Genomic DNA, 13,036 nt, shown 5'->3' on the forward strand with positions numbered 1-13,036 from the left:
TATGAGTCCTTAGACATTAAGTGATTTGTTCATGATTATAGCTCGTATAAATTAGAGGCAGACTCAAACCCATGTCTTTCTGATTTCAGGTCTGACTACTTAAATTTAATTATTTAGTTACTTATGTTCAGTTTCAACTCTAGTTATTAATTGCTGTAAGTCTGCTAACAGGATAATTAGCACTCTTCAGTACACAATGGTGTCAGTGGGCAGGTGGCATTTGGGTCATATAGACCTTTTAGTTTATGTGTGCTAGCTGATTAATTAAATTAGTTTTTAGTTAATTAATTAGTTTCTGTTCTTGTTGAAAATTTCAGATGAATGGCATGCTGGGGTCAAGAAGAATGTATTGTTGGATACCTGGTGCTGAATATAACCCCTTCGTTAAAAATAACTAAAATTTTATCAGCAAATTTTACTTTTACATCAATGATTTCTTGATATAATATTCTACTTTGCTCTGACCCCATTACACATCCTAAGCCCTCACCACTGAATTTTCCCTTATAACACAAGAAAAAATTTGAGCAAAACTGTCCCACATATCCACTAAGTCTGACAGCATATGTAATATTTCACAATTATGATTCTCTATCTCTCCAAATAAGGAAGGGAGATAAACTCACTTATCTCTCCTGTGTTTTGATCCCAGATTGGTTACAAGAATACAGCACTTGGCTTTATTTTATTGTTTTTTTCTTTTTATGTGCTTTGTTATAATATATGTGTGTGTGTATGTGTGTGTGTGTGTGTGTGTGTGTGTATTCTTGTTCTTCTTACTTTGCATCAAATTCTAACAAATTTTCCTAAGCTTTTCTGAATTTGTTATATTTCTTATTACTTATGTTGTAGCAATATTCCATAATTTGTTCAGCCAATCACCAGTCAAGGAGCATTTACTTTGTTTCTATTGCCAAAAAATGCTGCTCTGAATCATTTGGTACATATGGAACGTGTGTATTTTTCCCTGTCTCTCATCCTTTGTGGTATTTGCTTAGTAGTTTTGACGGGTTAAATGGAATGAACAATTCAAACATTTTTTCTAGCATGGTTCTAAATTGTTTTGGAGACTGGCTGGACAAATTCATAGATTCACTAATAGTACATATGAGTATTCCCATTTTCCCATAACTCACTGTTTCCATATTATATAATCTTTGTCAATTTTCTGGGAATGAGGTAAAACCTTAGAGTTATCTCAGTTTGCGTTTTTCTTATTATTGGTGACTTGGAACTTTTTCATATAGTTACTGATTGTTTACATTCCTTCTTTGGAAGAAGATTTATATCCTTTGATTATTTATCTCTGGGAAATGACTGAGCTTTATATGGAATCCTACAATTTCAGAGCTAGAGTTGGAAATAATTAGATCAATTTCATATTAATTTTACATATCAGATCTTCATAAAATTGTATTCCATATATTTTTTCCTTGACAACAGTTATTCTTATTCTAATTACGTTGATTTTGTTTGGGGAAAGTTTTTCAATTTTATATAACCAAAATTATACATTTTGTCTTTTGTGATCTCCTTTCTGTGATGTGTAAAAAGTTTAAGAGATATAGCTTTTGATTAATTAATAATTTTATTAATAATAGAAATGGTCATTTGGTTGTCTCTCTTGAACCAACGACCAGTCATGGTAGTGGGCTCGGTTTATATGCCTTTGAAAGAGTTGGTGTTTCTGAGGGTGTCAATGAACTCTGATTGGTTAACAATTAATGGTGGATTTATTCTAATGAGGGCCTGGGGAATTTGACTGATTATGTGCCTCTTACTTCCAGGCTACCCCTGGGAATCTAGACAGAAGGATCTATCCCCACCCAATTCTGAGTAGGACACAATGGGCCAAAATTTCATTTTAGATTAAATTGTTTATAAAGTTGGGTGGGGTAACAATACTTGCATTGAGGAGAATATTAATCCTAGATATTATTGTCAATTCTATTTGGCAGAGGGTGAGCCTTGAAATGAGGACTTTAGAAAAAGGGAAAAACTCATGATCTCCTCAAATCATTGGTTACTAATAATCATTTCTCGTTTGGTTATGAATTTTCCTGAAACCATTGATCTATAAGCTCTCTCTGTTCGCCTCTAGTTTTTTTTTTTTAATAAATGTGACATTTTGTGTTAATTTTACAGACATTTGGAATTATTTTGATATAAACTAATCTAAACTCATTTTCTCCCAATATGCTTTTAATTTTCCCAGTATTTTTTGATTAAATTCAGAATCCTTCCCCCAGCAGCTTGTTTTTGGGCTACTCATTGAAATTCAAATAGGTTAAGTGACTTGGACAATTTCACAGATCAGGGGTGGAGTTAGTGATGGGGGGAATCAGCTGGGTATGTGTGTGGTGAAGACCATCAGGCCTTGAACTCAATTCCTGAATTTCCGGTTCCCTGTCTTTCCTCTATAACATGCTGCATCTCAGAAAACTTCCGTTATTCTATACCAGTGCAATCAGATGTCCCCTACATATCCTTGTCATTTATATAGCTGGTTGGCATCACATTAACTTTCATTTGAGGACCTGTGACTCTGTAAGTATACTAATTCACTTATATGTGTTTCTTTCCCATCCTCATAACTAGATTACTAGCTTTTCAAGGGTAGGGAACCAGGCCTCTCATCTCCATTTGTCCTTATACCAGCTCACATAGGTAACATCCAATCCAGGGTTCTACCACCTCTCAACCTGGGGTGGCTTTCATTATTTGCTTGTTGGAGACTTTCTGTCCAGGTTAAACTTGGCCCTGATGATCTTCCTATCCTGCCTTCTGGAATCTTTACCTTTACTCTTGGCACTACAAATTATAATTATCTCTGAACTCAAGTCAGATGCTTTCAAATGCCTCCAGAGCAGCTGCTTACCCACAATCTCAATGTCTGTCTTTGGCCACCTCTCAAGTCATGTACTCTACATCTTGGAACACTTTAAGCGGAGAAAAATGGCCCCGGAGCAATATCTGAAATATGCATGAGAGGCCTTATATTTGACTTATTGCAGTGTGTTCTGCCATGTATTTGGATAAATATCCTGTAATATAGCCAGGGATTTTCCATAACTCTAAAGTCAATGAGGCTCTTTGTGGTTTATTTTTTTTTCCTTTGTTTTCTTTGACTCCTGCCTGGCCATTAGTCAGGATTAGGGGCTGGACATCAGCCCTACTGCTTTTTTCACTCCACAATAACCACAAGTCTGGGAACAAAAACCTTTCTAATCCCCTCCCATGCTGGATGAGGTTGTCTACTCAACCCTGGAGCGAGTTCCCCCCTCCCCCTTACCTGCTATTTTATTGTACAGGACAATGCTATCCTTTCAGTTCTTTGGCCTTGAAACCTAGAAGTCCTCCTTTACTCTCCCTCCCCGCCCTCCATATCCAAGCTGTTGCCAATGCCTAAGAAGCTCATCTCTGCAACATCTCTCATGTACACCCCTTTCTCTCTTGTGACATTGAACCACTCTCATTCAGGCCCTCATCACCTCACCCCTGGACTAATGAAATAGCCTGCTGGTGAGTTTGCCTGCCTTAAGTCTCTCCTGGCTCAAATCAATCCTTCATTCAGCTGCTAAAGTGATTTTCTTAAAGTTGCAGGTATGATCATGTCACCCTCTCAATAAATTCCTGTGGTTCCTGGTTGCCTCCAGGATCGAATACAAAATGCTTTTTGGCATTCAGAACCCTCCATAAACTAGCTGGCCTCTTACCTTTCCAGTTTTACAGCTTACTCCTGACATACTCTTCTGTTCAATAACATGAACTTCCCAGTTGTTCCATAAACAAGACAATCAACAGTCTCAGTTCTGAGCATTTTCTCTGGCTGTTTCCCTTGCTTGCAATGCTCTCTTTCCTCCTACTCCAACTACTGACCTCCCTGGCTTCCTTTAAGTCCCAACTAAAATCCTATCTTTTACTGTAAGTCTTCTGCAAACCCCCTTAATTATAGTGCCTTTCCTCTGTCACTTATTTCCTATTTATCCTGTATGTAATTTGTTTTACATTTTCATGTTGTCTCCTCCATTAGACTGGAAGCTCCTTGAGGACAGGGACTGGTTTTTGCCACACGCACACACACACACACATCTATATCTATATCTATATCTATCTGTATGTATATCTACATATGTATCTGTATCTATACCTGTCTATATCTATGTCTATATCTATATCTATCTACATATCCCTGGCACTTAGCACAGTACCTGACACAGGCACTTAATAAAGACTGATTGATTAGAGATGACTTTGCTATGAGTGAGTTATCTGCATCATAACTCACTTCTCTGTGGTCACTTTGGCCTGTTACTGCCCTGACTCTACTCTGGTATCAGGTAGACCCATAGTTTTCCCTGCTGATCCCCTTCTCTTTTCTTTTCTCTCCATCCCTCCCTTCCCCTCCTCTTCTCTCCTCTCTTCCACACCCCCACTTCTTATACTTGGTAAACAAATCAACCTTACCTTTTGCTACTGCAAAGGCCATGACAAACTTGTAATTAATGTATGTTAATAAATGCTTATTTCTTTTCTTTTCTTTATGATTCCGTTTAGAATCCCTGGAACCTAGAATTTAGATCTAGAAAGACTGACCTAGCCAGAAGATCCCTTCCCAATTACCACTATCTGCTTTCTCATACACATTCCTCAGTGTCCCTGATTTAACCTCTCCAATGTCCCTATCCTACTTTTCCTTCCCCCTTTCCACTGCGCCTCTGAAACTTCTATTCTGTTAACAACTGCCTTTCATTGTCTACCTTTGTACCTCAGAAATCAATATATACAGATATGTTATACATGATATATGTGTATAATATATGCATATATACATATATGTAAATAGCTAAATTAATTTATATTTACTCATATATATATATATATATATATATACAAGATGTTTTTCTTCCCCTCCCCCTAAACATTTTTCAAGAGCAGAGATTTTGTTTTCATTTTGTATATATAGCTCCTAGCACAGTGCCCAGAACATAGTGGGTACTAAACAAATGCTTGCTGAATTGAATTTATGCATGTCAAATTCAGAAAAAGTTCCCATTTTTACCTGAAAATCCTTGGGAACTGAATAAATGAGCTACTGTTCTAAACTCTTCTAAATAGAAATCATAGTAAGTAACTCTTTTGCATATTGGGGAAAAAAAAACAACCACTAGGTGAGAAAATTAAAGACCGAGATCCTAACCTTTTTCTTTATGAGCTAGCTTGCAACTGTAAGTCACTATCTCTGTGCACCTCATTTTCCTCAGCAGGTTAAGCTAGATGATCTCTAAAGTCACTTTCAAGGAAATAATAACACTAGGAAAGGGTTCTTAATTGTATCTCTTGATCCTCACCATCATAGTTGAGGTGGGACCCCTCACCTCACACCAGTGCCCTTATCTGCCCTTCTCTACCCCCCCCCCCACTCACCCATCCAACTGAATTGGTCTTAGATACAGTTACCATTTGTTTCTGGGTAGTAGATTGTCAAAAGGATAAACTGTCAAGTATATACATATTGTACAAAAATGTTATTCAGATGCTTAGAGGATGCTTTAGGATTTAGGTAACCACTTTGATAGACATTGTGGCATAGTGGATTGATATTCATGTCGGTCCAATTCATTAGAGTGTGGTGCAGAGGTTTCCAGACTTTCTTGGGCATGGGGCTCTGAGCGCCTCAGTAAATTTTTCACAGTGCCTCTAGCCCAAAAGAAATATCTACTAGTTACGTTTATTAACTAGTTAGAGCCAAATCACTTATTAAAAATTTATATGCTTATAACTTAGTTGCCATTTAAAAAATACAAATTAAATGAAAGAAAAAATAGTATTTTTAAAAAAATAACCACCATTACTAATAGAATATGTGTGCTTATTGGGCACTGCATAGCTTCTCAAACCTTGAAACCAGACTGGACACTGCCTCGCTTACTTCCTGTTCCATGATGATTTTTGCATGGTATTTGTTTTTTTATCAGTGTAACCATCCAAAATCCAACTTTGCAAAAGAAATGTCAAAAATGAGCAAGTTTGAGCAGTTACTTGATGTAGGTGAAAGTGTAAATAAATAAAAATATAACTTAAACGTTTGAGAATGTCATCCAAAGGGATTGGGCTTGATTTGATGTTGAAGTGGTGAATTTACTTGAGCTAGTAGGAGAAGGGAAAGGGGGCATTCTTCTCTGGCACCTTCTGTATTAAAGACACTACTGCATCATGTGCTTTTATAAGTATTATCTTATTTGATTCTCATAACAATCCCTGTGAGGTGGATTCTATTATTGTTCCTATTTGATGGTTGAAGAAACTGAGGCAAATAGAGGTTAAATGATTTGCCCAGGGCTATATAACTCGTAAATGGCTAAGACTTGATTTGAACTCAGGTCTTCCTGACTCCCGGATCCATAGTCCATCTACCATGTCACCTATCTGACTAACCAATTAGTAGTTCCTATGTTGTCTGATATCTGACAGATGTCAAGCATTGTTGTGTTTTCTCTTGAAAACTGAAAATGTTTCTGAGATTTTGCTTTGTGCACATTTTGAGAACCATAGGTATGGTGGAAGGCGTAATGACTCCAGAGTCAGTTCATCTGAGAACAAATCTTGCCTCTGTCACTTATTCCTTGTTAACTTCCTGGGGCTTAGGTTCCTCCTGTAAAACGTGGAACTATAGGACCTTGAGGTCCTTTCCATTTCCAAATCTAAGATTTTGATAGTGTTATGGCAGATTTTATACTAAGAACTGAATACAAAGACCAAAACGAAAATAGTCCCTGCTCTCAATGAGTTTATATTATTCACACACAAATTATGTGACCAAGGGCAAGTACCTTAACCTCTTAGTGTCCTTGACAGCTCAGATAAACTGTAAGTTACAGAGAAGTTCTTGATCTCAGGTGGTGGCTTAAGATTCCATTCTGGAAATTCTTGACACTATAACATGTAATCTTTAATTTGCATTTCTCTAATTATTAGTGATTTGGAGCATTTTTATGTGACCATTGATATATTGGAGTTCATCTTTTGAGAACTGTCTGCTCATGTCCTTTGATCATTTTTTAAATTGAAAAAAAGAGTCATTTTCTTATAAATTTCAATCGATTGATCATGTATCTTGGAAATGAGACCTTTATCAGAGAAACTTGCTTCAGAGATTTTTTCTTGCAGTTTATGTTTTCCCTTATAATCTTAGTTGCGTTGGGTTTGTTTGTGCAAAAGTTTAAATTTTATATGATGAAAATTGTTCATTTTGTCTTTTGCTATGTTCTCTGCCCCTTTCTTGGTCATGATTTGTTTGTCTTTCTGCAGATCTGAAAGATAAACTCTTTGTTGCTCCTTTAATTTGTGAGGGGACATTTTCCTTGTAAGTAATGTATCCATTTGGAGCCTATCTTGGTATGTCATATGAGATACTGGTTTAAAGCTAATTTCTACCAGACTGCTTTCCAGTTTGCCTAGCAATTTTTGTCTAATGAGTCTTTACCCTAATAGTTAATGTTGTTGGGTTTATCAAACACTAGGCAACTAGGTTCATTTGCTTCTGGGTGTTATATACCTAATCTATTCAACTTCTTGACCCCTCTTTTTTTTAACCAGTGACAGATTGTTTATTTATTTAACCAGTGCCAGATGATTATTGCTTGGTAGAATAGTTTGAGGTCTGTTACTGCCAGGTTCCCTTCTTTCTCAAGAACTTTACCCCATTATTTATCTTAAGATATGTTTTCTTCTTACAGAGAAATTCCATTGTTGCTTTTTTCTATCTCTATAAATCAATTTTATTTTACTTGCCCAGTCTATCCACAAGCAATTAATATTTCTTCAATTATTTAATTATCTTTATTTTTGTAATTCATGCTTTGTTGTTAGATTCATATAGTTCCTGGATTAATATTTATATAATATTTCTTGGTATATGAACAGTGGGATGATATACTTATGGTTCCCAAATTGTTCACACAGAAAAGTCTCAGAGATATTGTGGCACATTTTCAGTTTTCAAGAGAAAGCACAACAATGCTTGACATCTTTCAGATATTAGACAGCCCAGAAACTAGTTAGGTAGATGGTACAGTGGATGGAATTCTGGAGTCAGGAAGACCTGAGTTCAAACCTAGTCTCGGACACTTATTAGCTATGTAACCCTGTGTAAGTCATTTACCTCATAGACGTTATGTTGTGAATATTTTTGAAAGGCCATCAAGATTCTGAAATTCTAGACCTCTGACTTACCTTGGCCCCATGTATTCCCTAAATTTCTCTGGGTGTATTTTTGGTAGATTATGTCCATCATGTTTGGAGAAATGGTTTTATCATAATTTATTCACTTTGCTGTGTGCTGTGTCATGTACCAGACTGCTCTTCTCCTAACAATAGCCTAAGCTCCTTTGAGGAAAAAGACCATGTCTTATGATATTTTTGTATGTTCCATAGTCCCCAGGATAGTTGTGGGCACATCCAAAGTAACTAAAATGTTGGTCAACTAATTGATTGAAGATGTAAGATCCCTAATGTTTTTCTTTACACCAAGGACACCAAAAAGTCAAACCACTATAACATTTACCAAAGCAAGTGAGAAAAATTTGAGTAAATACTTTTGTTTAGGAACTAATTAAGTAGACTGGGCTTATTGCTAAGGGGAACACACTGGTTGGGGCTCATGACCTAGGGTTAGGAGGATTGTCATCCACAGGGTTACTCCCAGAAGCCTAAAAGTAGTAATGGTCACCTCTCTGGAAACCTAACTTGCCAGTACCATTGTGATTTGAACAAGTGAAGTCCAAGGCAAACCTACTTTTTAAAAGGTGTTACAATATTTGATCAAGCAGGTAAGAACTTAGAAATAGCTATATCTCATACACTTTATTTTTTTTATGCAAAGAAGCTTTTGTTTTGGGGGAGTCTGTTACCAATTCAGCCAGATTAGAAACACAACCATTTCATTATCATCCAACAGAGCATGAATTCCTTTCAGGCTTTTTGATTTAGTATCTTATTTGGAGAAACAGCGTGGCTTTCCAGCTGTGCAATCATACCCTGAGCCTAGTGTTGAGATCAGAGCAGTCTAGTGGTTGGATGGGATTTTGGCAGCACTTAGATCTGGCAAAAGCTGAGAGCATTCTGTATTATTGGCCTTATTCCTGTCATTAACTGCAGCTACAGGTGCTGTTTGGATGAAACCCTGACTAGTCAAAATATGGCTTGAAAATTGGATTATCAAGTCAATGGAAAGATTCCCAAACAGCTAAATAGACAATGGACATTTTTTTTTGTCACTTTCTTTGCTAAATGCTACAGTGGTTTGACTTTTTAGTGCTTTGGTGTGATGGAAAATAGTTAGGGACCCTGCATCTTCAATCAATTAATAGGCAACATTTTTAACATCCAGATTATCTTGGATGTGTCAGAACTAGTCTGGAGGTCATGAAGCATACAAAAGCAGGGAAAGTCGAACACATGACAGTATACAGCTAAGTGATAAACTGTGGTAATGACCATAATATGTGCAAAAGGAGTTGGGTGATGGAAAGGTCAATGAGGGAAGTCTTTGGGAAAGAGTAGAAGAGTTGGGCCACCTTGAAATTTTTAGATTTCCTTGGAATTTTTTTTCCTTCCTTCCTTCCTTCCTTCCTTCCTTGCTTCCTTCCTTCCTTCCTTCCTTCTCCATCTCCACTCCCTCCTTATTCTTACCTCTCAAAATAAGCTAGTAAGCGTCAATGATATACACTGTCAGTAGCTGATAGATTTGTTTTAAAATTTAATTTCTTAAATTAATAAAAATTCACCTTTTCTTCCTCATAGCATCACCCCTCCCTTGAAAAAGAAGCATGTGAAGACTTTCCCCAGCACAGGAGTATTGTATCACACTCATATAAAATGTTTTATATAGCCATTCCTCAATTGATGAGCACCCATTTAGTTTCTTTTTTTTTCTTTCTTTTTTTTTTTTTAGGGATTATCTCATTCTTTATTAAATTTACTTATTTAACTTTTAACATTCATTTTCACAAAATTTTGGGTTACAAATTTTCTCTCCTTTTATCCCCTCCCCCCCCCAAACACCAAGCATTCTAATTGCCCCTATGACCAATCTGCTCTCTCTTCTATCATCCCTCTCTGCCCTTGTCTCCATCTTCTCTTTTGTCCTGTGGGGCCAGATAGCTTTCTATACCCCTTTACCTATATTTCTTGTTTCCTAGTGGCAAGAACATTACTCGACAGTTGATCCTAACACTTTGAGTTCCAACTTCTTTACCTCCCTCCCTCTCCACCCCTTCCCTTTGGAAGGCAAGCAATTCAATATAGGCCAAATCTGTGCAGTTTTGCAAATGACTTCCATAATAGTTGTGTTGTATAAGACTAACTATATTTCCCTCCATCCTATCCTGTCCCCCATTACTTCTGTTCTCTTTTGATCCTATCCCTCCCCATGAGGGTTGACCTCAAATTGCACCCTCCTCCCCATGCCCTCCCTTCTATCATCCCCCCCACCCTGCTTATCCCCTTATCCCCCACTTTCCTGTATTGTAAGATAGGTTTTCATACCAAAATGAGTGTGCATTTTATTCCTTCCTTTAGTGGAATGTGATGAGAGTAGACTTCATGTTTTTCTCTCACCTCCCCTCTTTATCCCTCCACTAATGAGTCTTTTGCTTGCCTGTTTTATGAGAGATAATTTGCCCCATTCCATTTCTCCCTTTCTCCTCCCATATATTTCTCTCTCACTGCTTGATTTCATTTTTTTAAGATATGATCCCATCCTCTTCAATTCACTCTGTGCACTCTGTCTCTATGTGTGTGTGCATGTGTGCATGTGTGTGTGTGTAATCCCACCCAGTACCCAGATACTGAAATGTTTCAAGAGTTACAAATATTATCTTTCCATGTAGGAATGTAAACAGTTCAACTTTAGTAAGTCCCTTATGACTTCTCTTTGCTGTTCACCTTTTCATGGTTCTCTTCATTCTTGTGTTTGGAAGTCAAATTTTCTTTTCAGCTCTGGTCTTTTCATCAAGAATGCTTGAAAATCCTCTATTTCATTGAAAGACCAATTTTTCCCCTGAAGTATTATACTCAGTTTTGCTGGGTAGGTGATTCTTGGTTTTAGTCCTAGTTCCTTTGACTTGTGGAATATCATATTCCACGTCCTTCGATCCTTTAATGTAGAGGCTGCTAGATCTTGTGTTATCCTGATTGTATTTCCACAATACTTGAATTGTTTCTTTCTAGCTGCTTGCAATATTTTCTCCTTGACCTGGGAACTCTGGAATTTGGCCACAATGTTCCTAGGAGTTTCTCTTTTTGGATCTCTTTCAGGCGGTGATTGGTGGATTCTTTCAATATTTATTTTGCCCCCTGGTTTTAGAATCTCAGGGGAGTTTTCCTTGATAATTTCATGAAAGATGATGTCTAGGCTCTTTTTTTGATCTTGGCTTTCAGGTAGTCCCATAATTTTTAAATTGTCTCTCCTGGATCTATTTTCCAGGTCAGTTGTTTTTCCAATGAGATATTTCACATTATCTTCCATTTTTCCATTCTTTTGGTTTTGTTTTGTGATTTCTTGCTTTCTCATAAAGTCATCAGCTTCCATCTGTTTCATTCTAATTTTGAAAGAACTATTTTCTTCAGTGAGCTTTTGAATCTCCTTTTCCATCTGGCTAATTCTGCTTTTGAAAGCATTCTTCTCCTCATTGGCTTCTTGAACCTCTTTTGCCAATTGAGTTAGGCTAGTTTTCAAGGTGTTATTTTCTTCAACATTTTTTTGGGTCTCGTTTAGTAGGGTGCTGACCTGCTGTTCATGCTTTGACTTCATGTCTCTCATTTCTCTTCCCAGTTTTTCCTCCACCTCTCTAACTTGATTTTCAAAATTCTTTTTGAGCTCTTCCATGGCCTGAGCCCATTGAGTGGGCTGGGATATAGAAACCTTGACTTCTGTGTCTTTGCCTGATGGTAAGCATTGTTCTTCCTCATCAGAAAGGGAGGGAGGAAATGCCTGTTCACCAAGAAAGTAACCTTCTATAGTCTTATTTTTTTTCCCTTTTCTGGGCATTTTCCCAGCCAGTGACTTGACCTCTGAATATTCTCCTCACACCCACTTTGCCTGCTGATCCTCCCAGCCAGCGTTTGGGGTCTGAGATTCAAATGCTGCTTCCAGCCTTAGGGCTTTTGGCAGGGGCAGGGCTGCTAGTCAGTGTGAGATTAAGTTCAGGTGCTCAGGTTGGGGCAGGGCCACCTCTCAGGCTCAGTTCCCTCAGGGGGTTTATGCAGAGACCTTCAACAATGGATCCAGGCTCCTGCCTGCTTGGGGAGCCCTGGTCTGCAGCTGCCTCTCAGCTTCTGCCTCCCGAGGGGGCCTGAGTTATGGGGGCATCCCACTCCCCTCTCGACCCGCCAAAGAGACTCTCTCACTGACCCCCGTCACCTGTGGGTGGAGGGACTTGTGCGGCCGCTGGAGATCCCGTCCCTGAAGCCTGCTCGGATCTGTTCCTCTCGGTGCCGCGGCAGGGCTGGGCTGGGCTCCGCGTCTGTAGCACGATGGACCTTTTGCGAGAGGTTTGCAGGTCCCTCTGGAACAGAAATCTCCTTTGCTCCACTGTTCTATGGCCTCACTGCTCCAGAATTTGCCATGAGTTACTTTATACAGATATTGTATGGGTTGTGGGTTCGGAGCTATGTGTATTTGCATCTTTCTACTCTGCCATCTTGGCTCCACCCCTCCCATTTAGTTTCTAGGATTTTCACACACACACACACACACACACACACACACACACACACAATTTTCCATAAATAAATTTGTATATATGGCTCATTTTTCTCTTTCTTTGAATTTTTTGGGGTGTATCTGATAGATTTAGTAATGACTGAGAAGGGTAGGAATGACAGATGAGATAAAATTAAATTGAGGAGTCTGAGAACAAGAGCTAGGGTCTCTGACCTCTGACTGAATGGGAATGGTCTGGTGCCAGATTCCAGTGATGAAGCAAGACCCAGAACAGTAGTGGAAGAGAATTTTGTACTACAAAGATAATAA

Source organism: Notamacropus eugenii, chromosome 5 (genome assembly GCF_028372415.1).
Source record: "Notamacropus eugenii isolate mMacEug1 chromosome 5, mMacEug1.pri_v2, whole genome shotgun sequence".
Classification (NCBI taxonomy): Eukaryota; Metazoa; Chordata; class Mammalia; order Diprotodontia; family Macropodidae; genus Notamacropus; species Notamacropus eugenii.